Source organism: Plectrocnemia conspersa, unplaced genomic scaffold (genome assembly GCF_051122295.1).
Source record: "Plectrocnemia conspersa isolate PC_06_02 unplaced genomic scaffold, ASM5112229v1 ptg000004l, whole genome shotgun sequence".
Lineage (NCBI taxonomy): Eukaryota > Metazoa > Arthropoda > Insecta > Trichoptera > Polycentropodidae > Plectrocnemia > Plectrocnemia conspersa.
Genome location: NW_028277168.1, coordinates 19,662,942 through 19,681,486, shown reverse-complemented (window position 1 = coordinate 19,681,486; position 18,545 = coordinate 19,662,942). Strand labels below are relative to the sequence as shown.

The following is an 18,545-nucleotide window of genomic DNA, read 5'->3' as shown; positions in this document are numbered from 1 at the left end:
CTTATTACTATTACGCGTCGAGAGGTCGGTCGACCGGTGAACTAGAACAGCAAATAAAAAAATTCCATAGATATCATCATCACGCTCATTGTTTTTATTCAAATTTTCATCAAGCAACAAACACTTAAACGAAACTATTATAACGAAATAATTGTATGTAACATGTGCTTTACAACAGTTTTACATACAGCGGTAATTAAGTTAAGTTTGACAGTGAATAAACAGAAATAATAATGCATTCGTTTCCATTTGCATCTCTTCTCAAAGAGTCACAGAAAAGAGAGATTTATTAGTTAATTTAAAATACGATACGCCCACATTTAGTCCCTCAAAAAACCAGGCTCGCAAAAATATTGTCACAAGTTAAAACTAAATTAGTATTAGTCATAAACTATAAGCAATTAAAGTTACCAAACAAAGAATGACGCATTTTTGCGTGGTCCGCGTCCACATATATATGCTATCTGGCGTTAAAGCTGAAACAGGTTTTTGTTTAAATTTTGTAACATAAATGGCTAACGAGGTATAGTCTAAGTGTCCATATGATTTTTAGTGCTTTTTAACCCTTTAAATGCCAGCGACTTTTTAGTGAGTCACCTGATATTTTTCTTCACAGGTCAGTATCTGTTTCAAAAAATAAATATAAAATACTTGATTTACTGATAAATGAAGCTAGTGCAATAATCTTTCATAATTAAAAAAAATATAATTTGTAAATAATTCGTAAACTTGTTTTAAAAAAGTAATAATAATGTATAAAAATAACTAATAAAAGATGCACCGGTGAGTCGCTGGCGTTTAAGTGGTTAAGTACGTATAAAATAATAGTATATAAAATAATAAAAATTCAATATGTATGTACAGTCCGTCCAAGATATGAACGCTCATCGTCACAGTATTGGTGAGAAAATATAATAGGATGACCATGTGAAATTACAAGTGCAATTAATTTTTACTTTTTTAATTTAATTTGTTGAGGTAAGTGTAAAATATCACTTTCTTACTTATTTTGTTTATTTATATACATATTTAACTCAAAAACATGAGAGCAGTTTTGGTATTACTCTCCAGGTTAAATATCTGTTCAATATAATATTTTTGAAAATACCAATAGAATATTACAGGAATTGTTTTATTGATTACAAAATACCACAACATGACAATAATTTATAATAAAAATATAACACATTATAATTTTTAATTTAATTTACAACGTATGGTCACCCTACACTTAAAACAGCCCTGATTTAATATTGATAACGTTCTCCTATCGCTGTAAACAAATTCGCGGAAAACTGGGTATGTACTATGTATGCATGCATGCGTACACGCACCCTTATTTTCAACACAACGATGATGAGCGCTAACATCTTGGATGGACTTATACGAAAGTACAAATAAAAGGCTAATATTTTTTTATACTTGTGCTACATTTTGAACACCTTTTTATTTACTTTTCAACACAGTCATCATGGAAATTAATGCTTAAGAATATCATGATTTCTATGTCATAGAAATTTTCCGCTTAGCCTTGTATTGGTACATATATTAAAATTATTTTTTGATCGTTTCCAATCTATTACATTTCACGCGGCAAAAAAGACACGTCACTCTAATGTTAGCACGACTTTTTGCACGTGCGCACAATTGCTTAAGTGTGTGTGCAAGCGCGTTGGTGGCCGGTATAAAATCGACCAGTACCGTTTTTTTTTTTAAATACTTTGCAAGGTCAACGGAACTGTTACTTAAATTTTATTGGAATTTTAATTTCCAAATACGTGTATTAATTTATGTATTTATCAAATGTTTTGAACCCCTTTCCACGCTAAAAGGAGATAATAACAGTGTTAATGCAATAGTGCATCGTGAGTGGGTAGACGTTTTGGGCTCATGCAAAGCCTTCGTGGTTATATCGGAGCCATTGTTTTGACAGACGGACATAGCCGGTGTCCATCTGGCTTCATTCGGGCCCGAAGTATTCATTATCCTAGCTGAGTACACATACGTATGTAACTAAGCCCTATATACACGTTAGTATAAGTATATAACAGATGCGCGAGCTAGAGTAAAAAGCACCGATGCCCGGTGCAAAATGTTGTCTACCCCTGATGTTGTGTGAGCATGTACGCTCTTTGGAAAGTGATGTACACAAAGACCGTGTCATTATAATAAATATTCTGGTGTGTATGACGAGAAGACGGCACCAGTCGAACGTAAAGGACGTCGGTACCTTTGATTTAGACCTCGGATAAATGGGACCACCGGACGGATGTGGGAGCTAAGTGATACAACCTGCAATCGGACATGGGTTAGATAATGTGCAAAGCAAATGTTTGGGCTCGGGATAAGGTCGCAAGATTTGCTGGGTTTGAGTAATGGGTGTAATTTAGCAAGATTATATTGTATTACCGAAATTTCATAAATTATTACAATTATTTGGGTGTGAAGATAAAAAAGATATCATAAGTCGTGTAGATTTACTTTTTCTGTTGTTTATTATTATTCGTTCATAATAGATTTCATTTTTTCATATAAGTTTGTTTCTAGATCATGTCATACAACGTATGACTAAAAATAAGATTTTTTTTCAAGAAATATGAAGATATGAAAAATTAAGAATTCTTATTTATAGAGAAATCAGAAATTTTCTTGAGAGTTATTAGATCCTTTTTTGTTAAAAAATAAATTTGTACGGATAATTTTAAATGCTGCATAAGAATGGGTGGGTCCGTGACAGATGCTCGAAATTATGTATGCTTTATAGCTTTAAATAGAGGTCAGAAGTATTTGAATAGCAAAAAATTGGTATTATATTTGCTTTGGTAAATTTTTGCTGCAATATTATTCAGAAAAGAAGTAACCGCTCTGCGTGGGAATCGGCAGAATGCCAGAATATATGGGGGCTTTCCACAGAGTTACGCCATACTATCGGCGAACTTAAATCAAGCTTTTCAATAATCCAAAGAGATTATTTTTATCTCTATAAAATAAAATAAAATGAAATAAAAAGTATAAATGAGAATTCTCATTTCTTGAAAAATAAAAAAACATCGAGAAACTAAAATGCCTAATTATAAACGATGTTTTGGATACAAGTATAGACGATTTTGATGTTTCGCTAGTGGCATTACGATATTAAGTTAAGCATGAGAGAAGCATTCACGTATAAATTCATTGAAATTGAACTACTATATTGTAAATTATTTAGCGTTTCTGAGAAGGGAAGTTTAATGTAAAAATGCTTATTTATATGTATAAATCAGGAATATTTTTTAGTAATATTAGACTAATGGTAAGATAGTTGATCGAAGTGCTTTCTTCTTTACCACGTTTTTTGATTGTATGAATTTTAAGTGGAGATCTACCTAAATGATAATTACGCATTAAATATTTTTAATAAAAAGTAAAAGCCACCAAAAGAAAGTATTTATAGTATATGGTATATAGAACCGAACTACCCTAAAAATCGAAGGACAGTATATAAAATAAAATATATAAGTCTTAAGCAATGCTTAGATTCATTTTAGATGCAGAATTTTATATATTTTTTCGACCAAGTTTTGTCAAATTGTATGTAAAAACAAACTTGAGTGTATATAAACAAATGCTGTAGGCAATATAGAGATGCTTTTTAATTACGTTGAATCATTGACTTTAATTAGGTTATAGGTGAATATAAAATTGTATACAAATTTAAAAGGTTAAACGTTGTCGGACAATAAAGGTATCTCATTCGAGTCGCTTTCTTTTGCGCCGCCTCGAACAAAGCCTTCTCTACTCGTCCGGCTATGTAAATAGAGTCGTTTGCACCGGCCATTAGAGCGTGCAAGCCTTAATTTGTTTGAAAACAAACACGTTCATTTGCATCTACTTAAATTTAAATATCTGAGGGAACATACGAAGACCGCACACACTAGGAATCGGGAAAGGCAAGGGAGTTTGCGTATGTAAGCATCTCTCGTAGGCGACGAAACCCTTTACCTCTACCCCTTTGGCACTAGCTCTTCCTTTATAAAATGCATAATTAATCGACGAGTTAAGGAAAAATCATGCAAATGCAGTTATGGTGGGTCGTGTGCAGCTTTTAGACAGGATTGAGTTGACTATATATGTAACTATGCATGTACTAGTTATTCAAATTTATGATAATATTATTAAATAGTAACGCAAAGACTGTTTTTAATAATTCGATTCAAGGAAAATCACTAATATATTAAATCTTCATTTAAAAAAAAATATGGTTTTAATTAACAGGCTTCTCATTATAAATGTGATAGTAGATAAGTGTAATTATTAAAAATTTAAAATAAGGTATATTAAGAATAAGTTTTGTTAAAGTTCAAGAGATTTATTTTATTTTTTATATCTAACATTAAAACGTAAGATATTTTTATAAATAAATTTTTCAGATCATGTTTTAAATTATATTTTTTAACATATTTTTATATACACAATTTAATTATTAAATCAAAGAATACTTTTTAAATTACTTGTTATAGAAAATTCAAGCAAATCAATAAAATAATCTCGTAAAAATAATTTAAAATTCAATATATTCTAAATATAGCAATAAATTATTAAAGATGCCAAAAAAATAGCAATAAAAATTTAATCTGTAGGTTAATAACATTAAAATATTAATTTTCCATTTATAGCTCTGTGAATATGTATGTGAAAATAGTTAATAATAACCTATATTGAGGTTGAAAAACCATTAAAAATTATCAGAAAAAATATATACTAGATAACTATTATACCAAAACTATGGAAGAGATTGTTAATTCATGGAAATTAAAAATAGTTATTGTATTTAAAAATAACTAGTTGTAATGAATTGAAAGTAAACATAATTTAGGAAAATACATTGTTAAATAAATAAATCACTCTCTTAAGATTCAACTCACTCATTTTCAAAACAATATCATATATCATATTTCGATGAGATTACACTACGATATATGAACTGATTTAATAATTTTACATATAAGATCGCTATTGTATTCTATTGCCACGATACAAATTCTAGAAATAAGGGAATTCCAAATAGAAAATATTTTAAAATTTATTGTTGTCAGAATAATAAATCAAAACCGTTTTCAATTTATGTGCATAAATCCTATATTATATTAAATAATAATATAATAAGTACGTTTCAGTGTATCAATTTCTTATAACGTCGTTATAGCACAGAACATGCTCCAACAATTAAAACCGACCGATCGTGAGTTTTGCGGCCATTAGTCCGTCACACATACCCATAAGCACCTAGTAGGTATAAAGTGGCGTAGAAACGAATATACCCGCCAAATTGTGCGGCCCATTGTGCCCGACTTCGGGGCCGCATCGATCAGCCAAGGTAAATTGGATAAAATGTGGCATAATAATTTGAAAGCCCTGCGAAACATTGATATAGTATGCCCATCGAAAAAAGAGTGAACCCTTTCAAAAACGGACCAGACGGTCGGTCTCTTCGCCAGACGGGAATGCGGGGGGTGGGTCGACTGGGATACCACCCCCTGTCAGGCCGAGGGTGTAATTGGGTCGGATAATGAATAAATGAATGGGTAAATTTGAGTGGCCCGAGCAGGGGCGGGATATAATGATGGATCATGTCATATTTACGGATTTCCACTCGGTATTTGGGACGAGGATTTAACGCTGATTTTTTATTTTATTATTACCGTCATTTTCGGGAGTGACTCCCGATTCGGCCCAGTCAACCGGCCTATTAGTCACGTAAAATGGGGCGCTTTTCGGGCTTTATTGGGTTAAGGGCGATTAATGTAATGTGATACATTTTATTTATTTAAGAAAGGTAATGTTTAACGTTTTTATTTTATTGTATGTTAAATATCTTAATTAAGAAGACATGTGAAAAATTGTACTTTCTTTCGTTGCACATGTGCTTATTTATATAAAATAGTATGTAAAGTCACAAATGTGATAGCAGAGCTTGGATAACAGTAAGTTAGATACAAGTGAGAGAAAAAATACCAGAACTGTTATAAAATTTCAATATCTACATATAGAATAAGCTGACTCTCCAATTGGTCTCGGATATTTTTAAAATTGAAGAAGTTGCCGATGTTATTAGTGAACTAATCAAAATGACTGAAGAACTGGTTCCCATTTTCGTATGACGAAAATGAGGAACGAAGTTCTAATAAAACTTGAGGAGCATAGAAAATTTAACCAAGAAGATTTTATTTTTATCATTTGAAACTCATATCATATTATATCGAAAATTACTCAAATTTAAGTGTGTCTGGAAGATCAGTATTAGTGATTATTATATAACCATAATTCAGATAAATTATTGAAAATTAGTTTTTTTTACATATTTCTTATCGCACTGATGAATATCATGATAATATATTAAAATAACATCGAGCTAAGTCGTGCATAGTGACATCCATTGATTGTAAACTAAAATGATAGTTTTTAAATTATAGCACAAATGTCAGATTTGAAGTCAGTCTGGTGTCTTATTACTTACTTAGTAGTTGTTGATTGTGACGCATTACGTGAAAGCCTGACATTTTGCAACAGTAAGTTCACAATATATAAATAATATAAAGCTTTGATAAAAGTTTTGTCCGAAAGTGAAAAAAGTTGTTTCAATCGGTCTCTAGGTTAGTGTACATATATAACTACAGCCAAACAATGGGTATACAGTTATGGTTTGTTATAAAATTTTAAATGAAAATTAGTACCATTGCGGCGTTGAACCTCACACGACCTTTGACGCCAAAAGCGCAAAAAAAAACAAAAAGAGAACATCCGGAATTATCGCGTCAGTTATAGGAGCACAGTAGATGATGGGTGGGGGTGGTGCATCCGTTTCCTGGAAGTTCATATTATGATAATAAAAAAACAGAGGTTCTTCACATTATTCACGGGTTTGTTTCATTGTGCTGCACGCCAGAGACGCAAATTAATTTGTCCGCTCATAAAACGGCCACCTTTTGTTCCGCCACCGACGGACAATGGTTGGTTTCTGCACACGCACACGCGTTGTGTTGAAATAAATATTTCTTTAAAAATACATACATACATATAAGGCTTTAAAGAGTATGTCACAGGACATGAAAATATTTGGACCCATATAGTGATTATTGACGATTGCAATAATCTAATCACTTTTGTTCTATGCCTCATAACATGAAATGCTAAATATTTTATTTTATTATATATACAAAAGTAAGTATGTATTTAAAAAAATAAGCACAAAATCGCACCACACTTATATGATTTCTTAATGTTCTAGAATTTTTCTCTAAATAAACATTTTTATGGGATTTAATATGCGTGTACATTTTGGGTACATAGGGTCGGTCCGTTAAAATATAACGCTTTTTAGCAGGCACACGCGGGAGCTTCTAATTGTTTATGGGATAATTATAAAATTGAGACATTAAATTGCTACTATACACGGGGGGAGAGTTACTAAAAGCCTTAATGACGGCGTGGAAGCTGAATTAGAAATGAGGATCAGACACACGCGAGATCTCTATATAATTCAGCTCGCTGTAGTGTTTTAAGTCCGACTTTGTTATTGTCGACGTCTTCGGTGTTGATTTTCTAATTAAGGGAACATTTCAAAATATGTATACTTTTTATGGGTATTTTTTAATATAAGACAAATTTGTGCTTTAAATCAATGTTATATATGAATAATGAAAAACCTGTTCTGTATGTGTTTAATATGGTATAATGTTATAATAGGGTACACTATGGTATGGTATAAGATTAGCTGAGTTCTCGTGGAAAGATCTACATCGCTTATTATTTTTTCAAACTATTAAGAGGTTCTATTGACAATCAAACTATTCTCGAGGAATTCCAGTTTTGGATTTCGGAACGTCTTTTTGAATCACTATCGCGTCCTCTGCATTCCGTTAGAGCCAGGACGTCCAGGACACTAGCCAACTCGCCTATGGCTGTCGCCATCTGGATCCTTAATATGCTGGCATTACAGATTGGCCTATTTAATATCGACTACGAGAAACTGGTTTAGTTCGTATATTTAAATTTATTTTAATACTACTATGTAATATTTTTTAACCATAGTGAAATTTAGACAAATTTATATTTTATTTTCTAAAATTTAGCTAAGTACATATTGATTTACTTTTAAGCAGGGCTGTAGAGTTGGAGTCGGAGCATTATAAGCGGAGTGGGAGTCGTAAAAAATCGACCGACTTTGACTTCTTTTTAACCCTTTTCACCTCGACCAATATTTTTTAATTGTTCGTCGTCATGCGTTTCAAGTCGATAATATGAAGTAAACAAAAGTTATTATGCATTTAAGCAAATACCCAACAACAGCCAATCGGCCACCGGCCGGCGTGGTCACACGTAGACATACGGCGCGGCACTAATCTTAAGAAATATTATTATAATTATTTTTTTTCTTTTTTGTTATTTACAGGAAAATAAGTGAATAAAATAATTAAAAATAAATTTAATATTTTAAGATTATTTTATCTAAAGGTAAAGTCAGGAAAAATTTCCAACGACTCCACAGCCCTACTTTTAAGCTAAGTTTTAATCTCATGGTTATAATAATGGAACATTACGTTATAAGTATTTTCACAAAAAAGAATATACCATTATATTGTATTGCAGTATCTAGTCATAGAAATAATATTTCTAGGATAATCCAAATAAATAAAAATTACCAGTTTTTTCGTAATTTTTTTATGTACAATTAAACCTATCTTATATATAATTGTTCTAAGCCGCTTCCGCCGTCGCTTCCGCTTCCGGACGCGCATAACTTTAAACGAAACATTCTCCGTTCAATTATCTACTCTGTAAATCGTATCGCTTTGTATTAACGGTGTGTAACAATACACGTAAACAAAGGAAATATATTTAATTATAACTAGCTGTCGGTACCTCACTATCGTGAGGTACCGATAGCTAGCGAGTGTGCGGATGCCGGACCCTCAACTTTTTGGGTTTTAAATATAATTTTTGCTTCGTTCTGATTTTTTTAAATATTTTTTAAAATTTAATGGTTCAAATTGGACATTACTATTAAGGATTTTCAATAATAGACAAAATAGTTCAATCTATAAAAAACTACTTAACATTTTCAATTCATTTGAAAATAGGTTTACAACTTGACTAAATATTTCCAGAAGAAAACATTTGATATTATTTATTAGATTTACAACGTTAGATTTGATCGTTATATCGAAACTTAGATATTTAATGATAAATCTAAATATTGTATATTATTTATGAATAGGCTTAAAACTTGGCTAGATAATAATAAATTAAAAATTGTACTATGAAATTTCAATACAGCGAAGCTCACGGAACCAATGAATAAATTTTGGTGTACTGATAATTCGTTATATTGAATGTAAGGAAGATGATATATTTTTATTTTATTTTTAATTACTATATTACTACAGCATCAAAATAACCTCTTATAAGGTTGACAGATCGTTTTTTGTCCTTGTTTAAGGAAAATGTATGAAACACAATAAAATTTGTGAAAAAAATGTTTTATAAAAAAAGTTTGAGGGTCAACGAAACACCTGTAATGTCGCTTTTGAACACATCTGGCACACGCCAAGTCAATGATGAACTGAATTCTTAGAAATATTTTGTCAAGTTATAACGTCATTCTTAAATTCGGAGCAAAATATTTTGTTATACTGAGATTAGTCTTCATTACAATGAAAACATTTTGTATGAAAGTTTTTCGGGGACAAATTAAAGATTCGTTATACTGGGAATTTCGTTATTTCGGTATTCGTTACAAAAAATATCATTGTATTATTTTTTAAAATAGGTTTGTAACTTTACTAAATATTAATAAAACAAAAAATATCAAAATGTTTTCAACATAAAAAATAATATTAAAACGTAACATTTTGTATCATTTAAAAGTAGGTTTACAGTTTAATAAATAATAATAATAAATAGCATCGGTTACACATCCGCTCAAAAATATTACTGATATGAAAAAATATTTTGTTACACCTTACTAACGCAACAACACAATCAATCATATATAGTTAGTGCAATGTGAGTGATTATAAGTCATTGATTGTGTTTTAGCGTATTTTAGGTGTTTGAGTGTCAGTTTTAATGCTGCATAACACAATTTTATCATAAATTTAAATTTTCGTAACAAAAAAGTTTTTTGGTGACACCATAAGTTACTTTATAATTTAAAAAAAAAATTCTATGTTTTATGTGTAAATATAAAAGTCAGTTTTTATTTACATTTACTAATTAGAAAGAAACAATAAACTAAAAATATCAAGCATCTAATCTGTTACTTTAGACCAAAAGTGCGCTTTAAAAATATTAAGAATTTTGAAACCTTTGTCTTTTTTGATTAAAAAATATTTTGATTTACATATTTTTTAAAGTAAATGTTTTTCTGCGCAGCATTATATATTTTAATAATTCATGAGTGTAAAAAGTTTTCACTATATTTAAAATTAATAATAACCTAAAGATATTTAAAATCTATAATAAATTATTAATATTTAAAATCCATAATAAAATAAAAAATATTTTTAATGTTCAAAAAAATATTTTGAATAAATCTTGAAATTTTATTCTGAAACTTTTAATTTAAAAAATATTTAAATTAGTGTTATACATTTTTGTGTAGTTTACTTTCAAAGGCGTCAGTAAGAGGGATTTTTGCAATATTAGTTGGTTGGTAATGAAGAGTACTTATTTTGCAACTTTGCTCCTTTTTGTTGAAAATATTTTTTAAAGCAGTTTTAAAAATTCTCTAAAAACTAAAACTTTAAATTGCCAACGTTCGCCAAAATTTAGGTACATATTTTTTCTGTATAGAGAAGCTAATACATATCCACATTATTTATATTATATTTTAAATCTATAAACTAAAAAAATATTTTAAAAAACATTTTTTTTAGTATTTTATGATTTTTATACATATTTTAATATATGTTATACAATTTAAATCGTTAAAATCAATTTCGATCGGTAAAATAAATTTAGTTCGTTCTCAAGTGCGGGGCTTCCCAAATTTGCTTACATCTGACAGCTGTCACATCTGGTAAGCGCTCGCTATGTCGCTGCACCCGCTGTGAATTATGTTGTAATCGCGGCACTTTCCTTTCAAAGTGACAATTGAAGATGATGCAAGTGATGCAGCATTTGAAATTATAGACAAAACTATAAATTGTGGGTGTGCCAGTAAGTGTTTGGTTATAAATAAATAATATAACACGGTTATTCTAACAAAATTACTATTGACTTTCCAGGATCTAATATTAAAAGACAAACAGCGGTGATTTGGCAATTAAAGGTATACATACTGAAGTTAATTAAACATATTACAATGCTAGTAATAATAAAAAATATATGACATATTGTGACAATTTTGTAGAAGATGAAGATATGCCAATCTACGTGTTTAATCCTCTACAGTACATCCATCAATTTTGTTCTTCGGTTGTCGTTTAAATTTAATTTATGGATTACATTAGTAGTAATAATGTGTTTAATGTTTACTCTTGATAAGAGTCTTATTGTTTCTTAATTATTTTTCAGAAGCAATGATGGAACAATTTGATGACCTATATGGCTACAACGTAGAATTGGTATATATAAACAAAGAGTTAATCTTCTCATGTTGAAGTCACTGTCAGCAAGTATTATCTTTTTATAAAGAACATACTACATAAGTTTGATGTAACTGAATAACTTAAATTTGGCTATTCAGAAAGAGGAATGATGGCACAGAACAAAAATTGTACCTATTTTGCCACATCGGAATTAAAAATAACCCACTCTTAGATATTTTGGCTATCGATTATTCCAGGTATGCAATCACATATTTATAATCATTGTAAAATGTCGTTTATTAGATAACATCCAAGAAACTACACATTTATAAGCTGTCCGACAGCGCCGATTTGATCGACATTAACTTTCAATCCTCACATACTAAGGATATATTACACGTTCATGTTTAAAACATAACTGGTTAATTTAAAATTCTTAAAATCTAACGTATATGTGTATTAAATCGGAAAGCAATGATAATGTTTATGTTATATTATTATAAAAACTCACTTTTCGGCCTCGGAGCCCGGCGACGGGATTTCAAAATTTGAAGATTTCATTACAAAGATTGTTTTATGATTGTTTATCTAATTTAATCAATGTATTCTTCTTATCCTCAACACATTATGTATATATTTAATTTTCATAGTTATATAACACACCTAGTTAATTTGCAATCCGATTATTTATAAAAGCAAAAACTCACTTTTAGGCCTCGGAGCCCGTCGCCGGGAATTCAAAATTTGAAAATTTCATTACGAAGATTATTTTATGATTGTTTATCTATTATTTAATCAATGTATTCTTCTAATCCTCAACACATTATGTATATATTTCATTTTTATTCAGTCAAATGACGAATTAATGAAAATTATTGTCGCGTAGCAAAATTTTATTATTAAATAAAATAATTATTTAAAAGTGTTGTCAAGGTACTATCTATTTGAATTTGAATGCTTATTTTTCATTGGTCGACGCTATTTGAATATTTGAATGCTTATTTTTGATTGGTCGAAACAGCAGAACGCATTACCGGCGGCTCGAAAATCAATCGGAACAAATTCAATTTTAATTTTTATTATTATTTATTATTATAATTAAATATATTTCCTTTGTTTACGTGTATTGTTACACACTGTTAATACAAAGTGATACGATTTACAGAGTAGATAATTGAACGGAGAATGTTTCGTTTAAAGTTATGCGCGTCCGGAAGCGACGACGGCTTAGAACAATTATATATAAGATAATAAATAATAATAAAAATTAAAATTGAATTTGTTCCGATTGATTTTCGAGCCGCCGGTAATGCGTTCTGTTGTTTCGACCAATCAAAAATAAGCATTCAAATATTCAAATAGCGTCGACCAATGAAAAATAAGCATTCAAATTCAAATAGATAGTACCGTGACAACACTTTTAAATAATTATTATTTAATAATAAAATTTTGCTACGCGACAATAATTTTCATTAATTCGTCATTTGACTGAATAAAAATTAAATATATACATAATGCGTTGAGGATTAGAAGAATACATTGATTAAACTAGATAAACAATCATAAAATAATCTTCGTAATGAAATTTTCAAATTTTGAATTCCCGGCGACGGGCTCCGAGGCCTAAAAGTGAGTTTTTGGTTTTATAAATAATCGGATTGCAAATTAACTAGGTGTGTTATATAACTATGAAAATTAAATATATACATAATGTGTTGAGGATAAGAAGAGTACATTGATTAAATTAGATAAACGATCATAAAACAATCTTTGTAATGAAATCTTCAAATTTTGAAATCCCGTCGCCGGGCTCCGAGGCCGAAAAGTGAGTTTTACTTTTATATTACATTAACATCATCATTGCTTTCCGATTTAATACACATATACGTTAGATTTTAAGAATTTTAAATTAACCAGTTATGTTTTAAACATGAACGTGTAATATATCCTTAGTATGTGAGGATTGAAAGTTAATGTCGATCAAATCGGCGCTGTCGGACAGCTTATAAATGTGTAGTTTCTTGGATGTTATCTAATAAACGACATTTTACAATGATTATAAATATGTGATTGCATACCTGGAATAATCGATAGCCAAAATATCTAAGAGTGGGTTATTTTTAATTCCGATGTGGCAAAATAGGTACAATTTTTGTTCTGTGCCATCATTCCTCTTTCTGAATAGCCAAATTTAAGATATTCAGTTACATCAAACTTATGTAGTATGTTCTTTATGAAAAGATAATACTTGCTGACAGTGACTTCAACATGAGAAGATTAACTCTTTGTTTATATATACCAATTCTACGTTGTAGCCATATAGGTCATCAAATTGTTCCATCATTGCTTCTGAAAAATAATTAAAAAACAATAAGACTCTTATCAAGAGTAAACATTGAACACACTATTACTACTAATGTAATTCATAAATTAAATTTAAACGACAACCGAAGAACAAAATTGATGGATGTACTGTAGAGGATTAAACACGTAGATTGGCATCTCTTCATCTTCTACAAAATTGTCACAATATGTCATATATTTTTTATTATTACTAGCATTGTAATACGTTTAATTAACTTCGATATGTATACCTTTAATTGCCAAATCACCGCTGTTTGTCTTTTAATATTAGATCCTGGAAAGTCAATAGTAATTTTGTTAGAATAACCGTGTTATATTATTCATTTATAACTAAACACTTACTGGCACACCCACAATTTATAGTTTTGTCTATAATTTCAAATGCTGCATCACTTGAATCATCTTCAATTGTCACTTTTTAACAAAAGTGCCGCGATTATAACATATTACGCAGCGGGTAGACGAGCGCTCGCCAGATGTGAACTGTCAAAGCAAATTTGGGAAGTCCCGCGCTTGAGAACGAACTAAATTGATTTTAACGAGCGAAATTGATTTTAACGAGCGAAATTTATTTTAACGATTTAAATTGTATAAAATTTATTAAAATATGTATAAAAATCATCATATACAAAAAAAAATGTTTTTTAAAATATTTTTTTAGTTTATAGATTTAAAATATAATATAAATAATGTGGATATGTATTAGCTTCTCTATACAGAAAAAATATGTACTTAAATTTTGGCGAACGTTGGCAATTTAAAGTTTTAGTTTTTAGAGAATTTTTAAAACTTTGCTTTAAAAAGTATTTTCAACAAAAAGGGGCAAAGTTGCAAAATAAGTACTCTTCATTACCAACCAACTAATATTGCAAAAATCCCTCTTACTGACGCCTTTGAAAGTAAACTACACAAAAATGTATAACACTAATTTAAATATTTTTTAAATTAAAAGTTTCAGAATAAAATTTCAAGATTTATTCAAAATATTTTTTTGAACATTAAAAATATTTTTTATTTTATTATGGATTTTAAATATTAATAATTTATTATAGATTTTAAATATCTTTAGGTTAGTATTAATTTTAAATATAGTGAAAACTTTTTACACTCATGAATTATTAAAATATATAATGCTGCGCAGAAAAACATTTACTTTAAAAAATATGTAAATCAAAATATTTTTTAGTCAAAAAAGACAAAGGTTTCAAAATTATAAATATTTTTAAAGCGCACTTTTGGTCTAAAGTAACAGATTAGTTGCTTGATATTTTTAGTTTATTGTTTCTTTCTAATTAGTAAATGTAAATAAAAACTGACTTTTATATTTACACATAAAACATAGAATTTTTTTTTTAATTATAAAGTAACTTATGGTGTCACCAAAAAACTTTTTTGTTACGAAAATTTAAATTTATGATAAAATTGTGTTATGCAGCGTTAAAACTGACACTCAAAACACCTAAAATACGCTAAAACACAATCAATGACTTATAATCACTCACATTGCACTAACTATATATGATCGATTGTGTTGTTGCGTTAGTAAGGTGTAACAAAATATTTTTTCATATCAGTAATATTTTTGAGCGGATGTGTAACCGATGCTATTTATTATTATTATTTATTAAACTGTAAACCTACTTTTAAATGATACAAAATGTTACGTTTTAATATTATTTTTTATGTTGAAAACATTTTGATATTTTTTGTTTTATTAATATTTAGTAAAGTTACAAACCTATTTTAAAAAATAATACAATCATATATATATATATATATATATATATATATATATATATATATATATATATATATATATATATATATATATATATATATATATATATATATATATATATATATATATATATATATATATATATATATATATATATATATATATATATATATATATATATATATATATATATATATATATATATATATATATATATATATATATATATATATATATATATATATATATATATATATATATATATATATATATATATATATATATATATATATATATATATATATATATATATATATATATATATATATATATATATATATATATATATATATATATATATATATATATATATATATATATATATATATATATATATATATATATATATATATATATATATATATATATATATATATATATATATATATATATATATATATATATATATATATATATATATATATACTATATAAACATAAATAATAATTTCCATTATTGAAAAAATTCTATGGCTTCATTTTAAATGGTCCTAACTGAACTTAACTTTGTAATCTGTAATTTTTTTTTTTTAATATAGTATATGTGGTATTTCGTTGTTTGTACTATACCGATTTTTTAAATTAAAAAAGCAATTTAGCATATGACCCCACAATCGATTCGGCAATATTGAAAGGCTTATCTGCAAATTGGTAAATGGCAGCAGCATCGTTACCTCATCCCGTCCGGTCAACTCCACCGATATGGCCTAATGTCCTAATGGAGCGGATTACGGGCTTTGCTTTATAACGTACATATATCCGTTTATAATTATAATCATTGTTTAATCCCTTTGTAATTGAAACGATAATTGGAGAAAATGAGTCCTGCGAGACACATGCTTATATTTATAAATTGTTCAATATTAAAATATTTTAAATAATGAAATATTTTCACAAAAAATACATTGTATGTATTGAATAAAGAAATGCCCTTCGCCGTTTTCGCGCAATGAACTGCAGCACTATTTGGTTCTATTTACCGAATTGGAGCTATCGCCCAATGAATTATGTATGAATGGCCAATCTCACTAGTAGGCCTTTGTCGCCACAGTTCTGGCCATACGACTGATTTGCAACTATTTGCGGCAATTTGGCAAATGGATTGACCCGTTAAGATGCGCGAAACCCTTGACCAAATTGTAAATTTATTACACGTTGGTATGTAGATATTAAATCGACAGAGCAGCTGTAATAAAACTTGGGTAACAATAAAATAAGTGCACAGAAAATAATGTATTCGAAACACTTGTTATAATGTGCATATCATTATTTTTTGGAAATTCCTATTGTACTATGTTATTTAACGTAAGCATTTCAACACGATTCAAAACGTAATTTGCGTTGTAGTGTGTATATTTTTATATACATAATGTATAACCATTCGTCCGATCGTGTAATTTTCGCGTTCAACCATCAAAGTATCCACAACACAATAAATACATATAAAAATATACAGTAGTTGCCGAGCAAACAACACAAAAAGTCAAAATCACAACACGTAGCGTGCTCAACCACCATAAAAATGTACCATGTACTTAATAACGCATAATAACGAAATATGAGATGTATACAATATTAATAACAATAATATATTTATGAATCATAAAATTACACGTTGCATGCTCTTAGTCTTAATTATTGTCGTCTGAAGAAAAAAAATAAACAGTATACACACTGAACTTTTGAACCAAAACTAAACCAATAAAATCCATTGATTGTAAAATCGATTAAGGTAGCCCTCTTTACAAGAGTAAGACATTAGATCGAGCTTCGCATTGTTGTTTTAGTCTTGGTTATTCAGAGCGTTTTGATTAAGACCATTGGACTTTGCTTTGATGTAATAACCACACACCGACGATCAACCACCTGTTATATCGCATCCGAGCAATTTTTGATCGTCAGTGTCATTTAACAATTGTTGAGCAATTTATTTACGATCCTGTTTTTCTTAAAAAACTAACAGTCTTGAAACAAATAGGGCTACTCATTTCATGCACAACACATGCATGAAATGAGTAGCCTCTTGTAACATTTGTATATCGCACAGTATTGAAATGATGATAAATATGCTGCTAAATCTGAACCTTTTCGTATTTTTAAAATCACAACACGTGAGGTGATTCAAATAAAAGTCTTAAGAGTGCGATTTGAATTTGAAACAATGCGATGTTGTCCTGTGAATTAGCAGCAGTGTTACATATACTTTAAAGAATGTTCCATAGGTAGCAACATTAAAAAGCAGCTGTAGCTGCTTCATGTTAAAAATATTCACCGCATTTTCTAGAATATGATTTGTATAATAAAACAATATAGATCGGCAGAACACCCAGGATTGCACAATAACCACCTAGTTTTTTAAGAGCCATCAACTGTCATTAATTGCTATTACGTTTCGAACCTTTTAAGTAAAAAATAACATTGCTTAAAATATCGCTGAATTTGGTGTTTTGAAAATATTAACTTTAATATAGAGTTGAATTTAGAGGTGAAAATACACTCTAATGCGATTGATTTTTTTAAAGATTTCAGGAATATGCATTATAAAAGATGGGATAGTCGGTCATAAAACAGGTATTGTCAAACAATATTTTTGGAGTATTTATTAAAAATCTCTGTCCCTTTCTTGACTATCTGCTCTGAATGAAGCTGTAAATTTAGTAAATTTAAATTATTAGTTGCTTTAGAAATTGCAATGGCTGTTAAAAAATATTCATATATATTCAATTTTATGCAAAAAAATTATGAAAACTCTTGAGATACCTGCAATTTTCTTTAGAAACGAGAAATAATTATTTTGTAATCAAGAAGAAACTA

The 18,545-nt window shown here is 28.8% G+C and overlaps 1 long non-coding RNA gene across 4 annotated transcripts; it reads right to left on the bottom strand.

Annotated features, from left to right (window-relative positions):
- Positions 1–13,251: 13,251 nt before the first annotated feature.
- LOC148236196 (uncharacterized) lies at positions 13,252–14,402 on the bottom strand. Of its 4 annotated transcripts, none has more exons than XR_015809351.1 (4): positions 14,277–14,402; positions 14,165–14,208; positions 13,819–14,083; positions 13,252–13,747 (listed from the first exon to the last, which is right to left on the bottom strand). It is a non-coding gene; the product is annotated as an uncharacterized LOC148236196 (long non-coding RNA). The 4 variants fall into 4 exon arrangements; XR_015809352.1 differs by having other exon boundaries at positions 13,819–13,919; XR_015809349.1 differs by having other exon boundaries at positions 13,252–14,083.
- Positions 14,403–18,545: the final 4,143 nt, after the last annotated feature.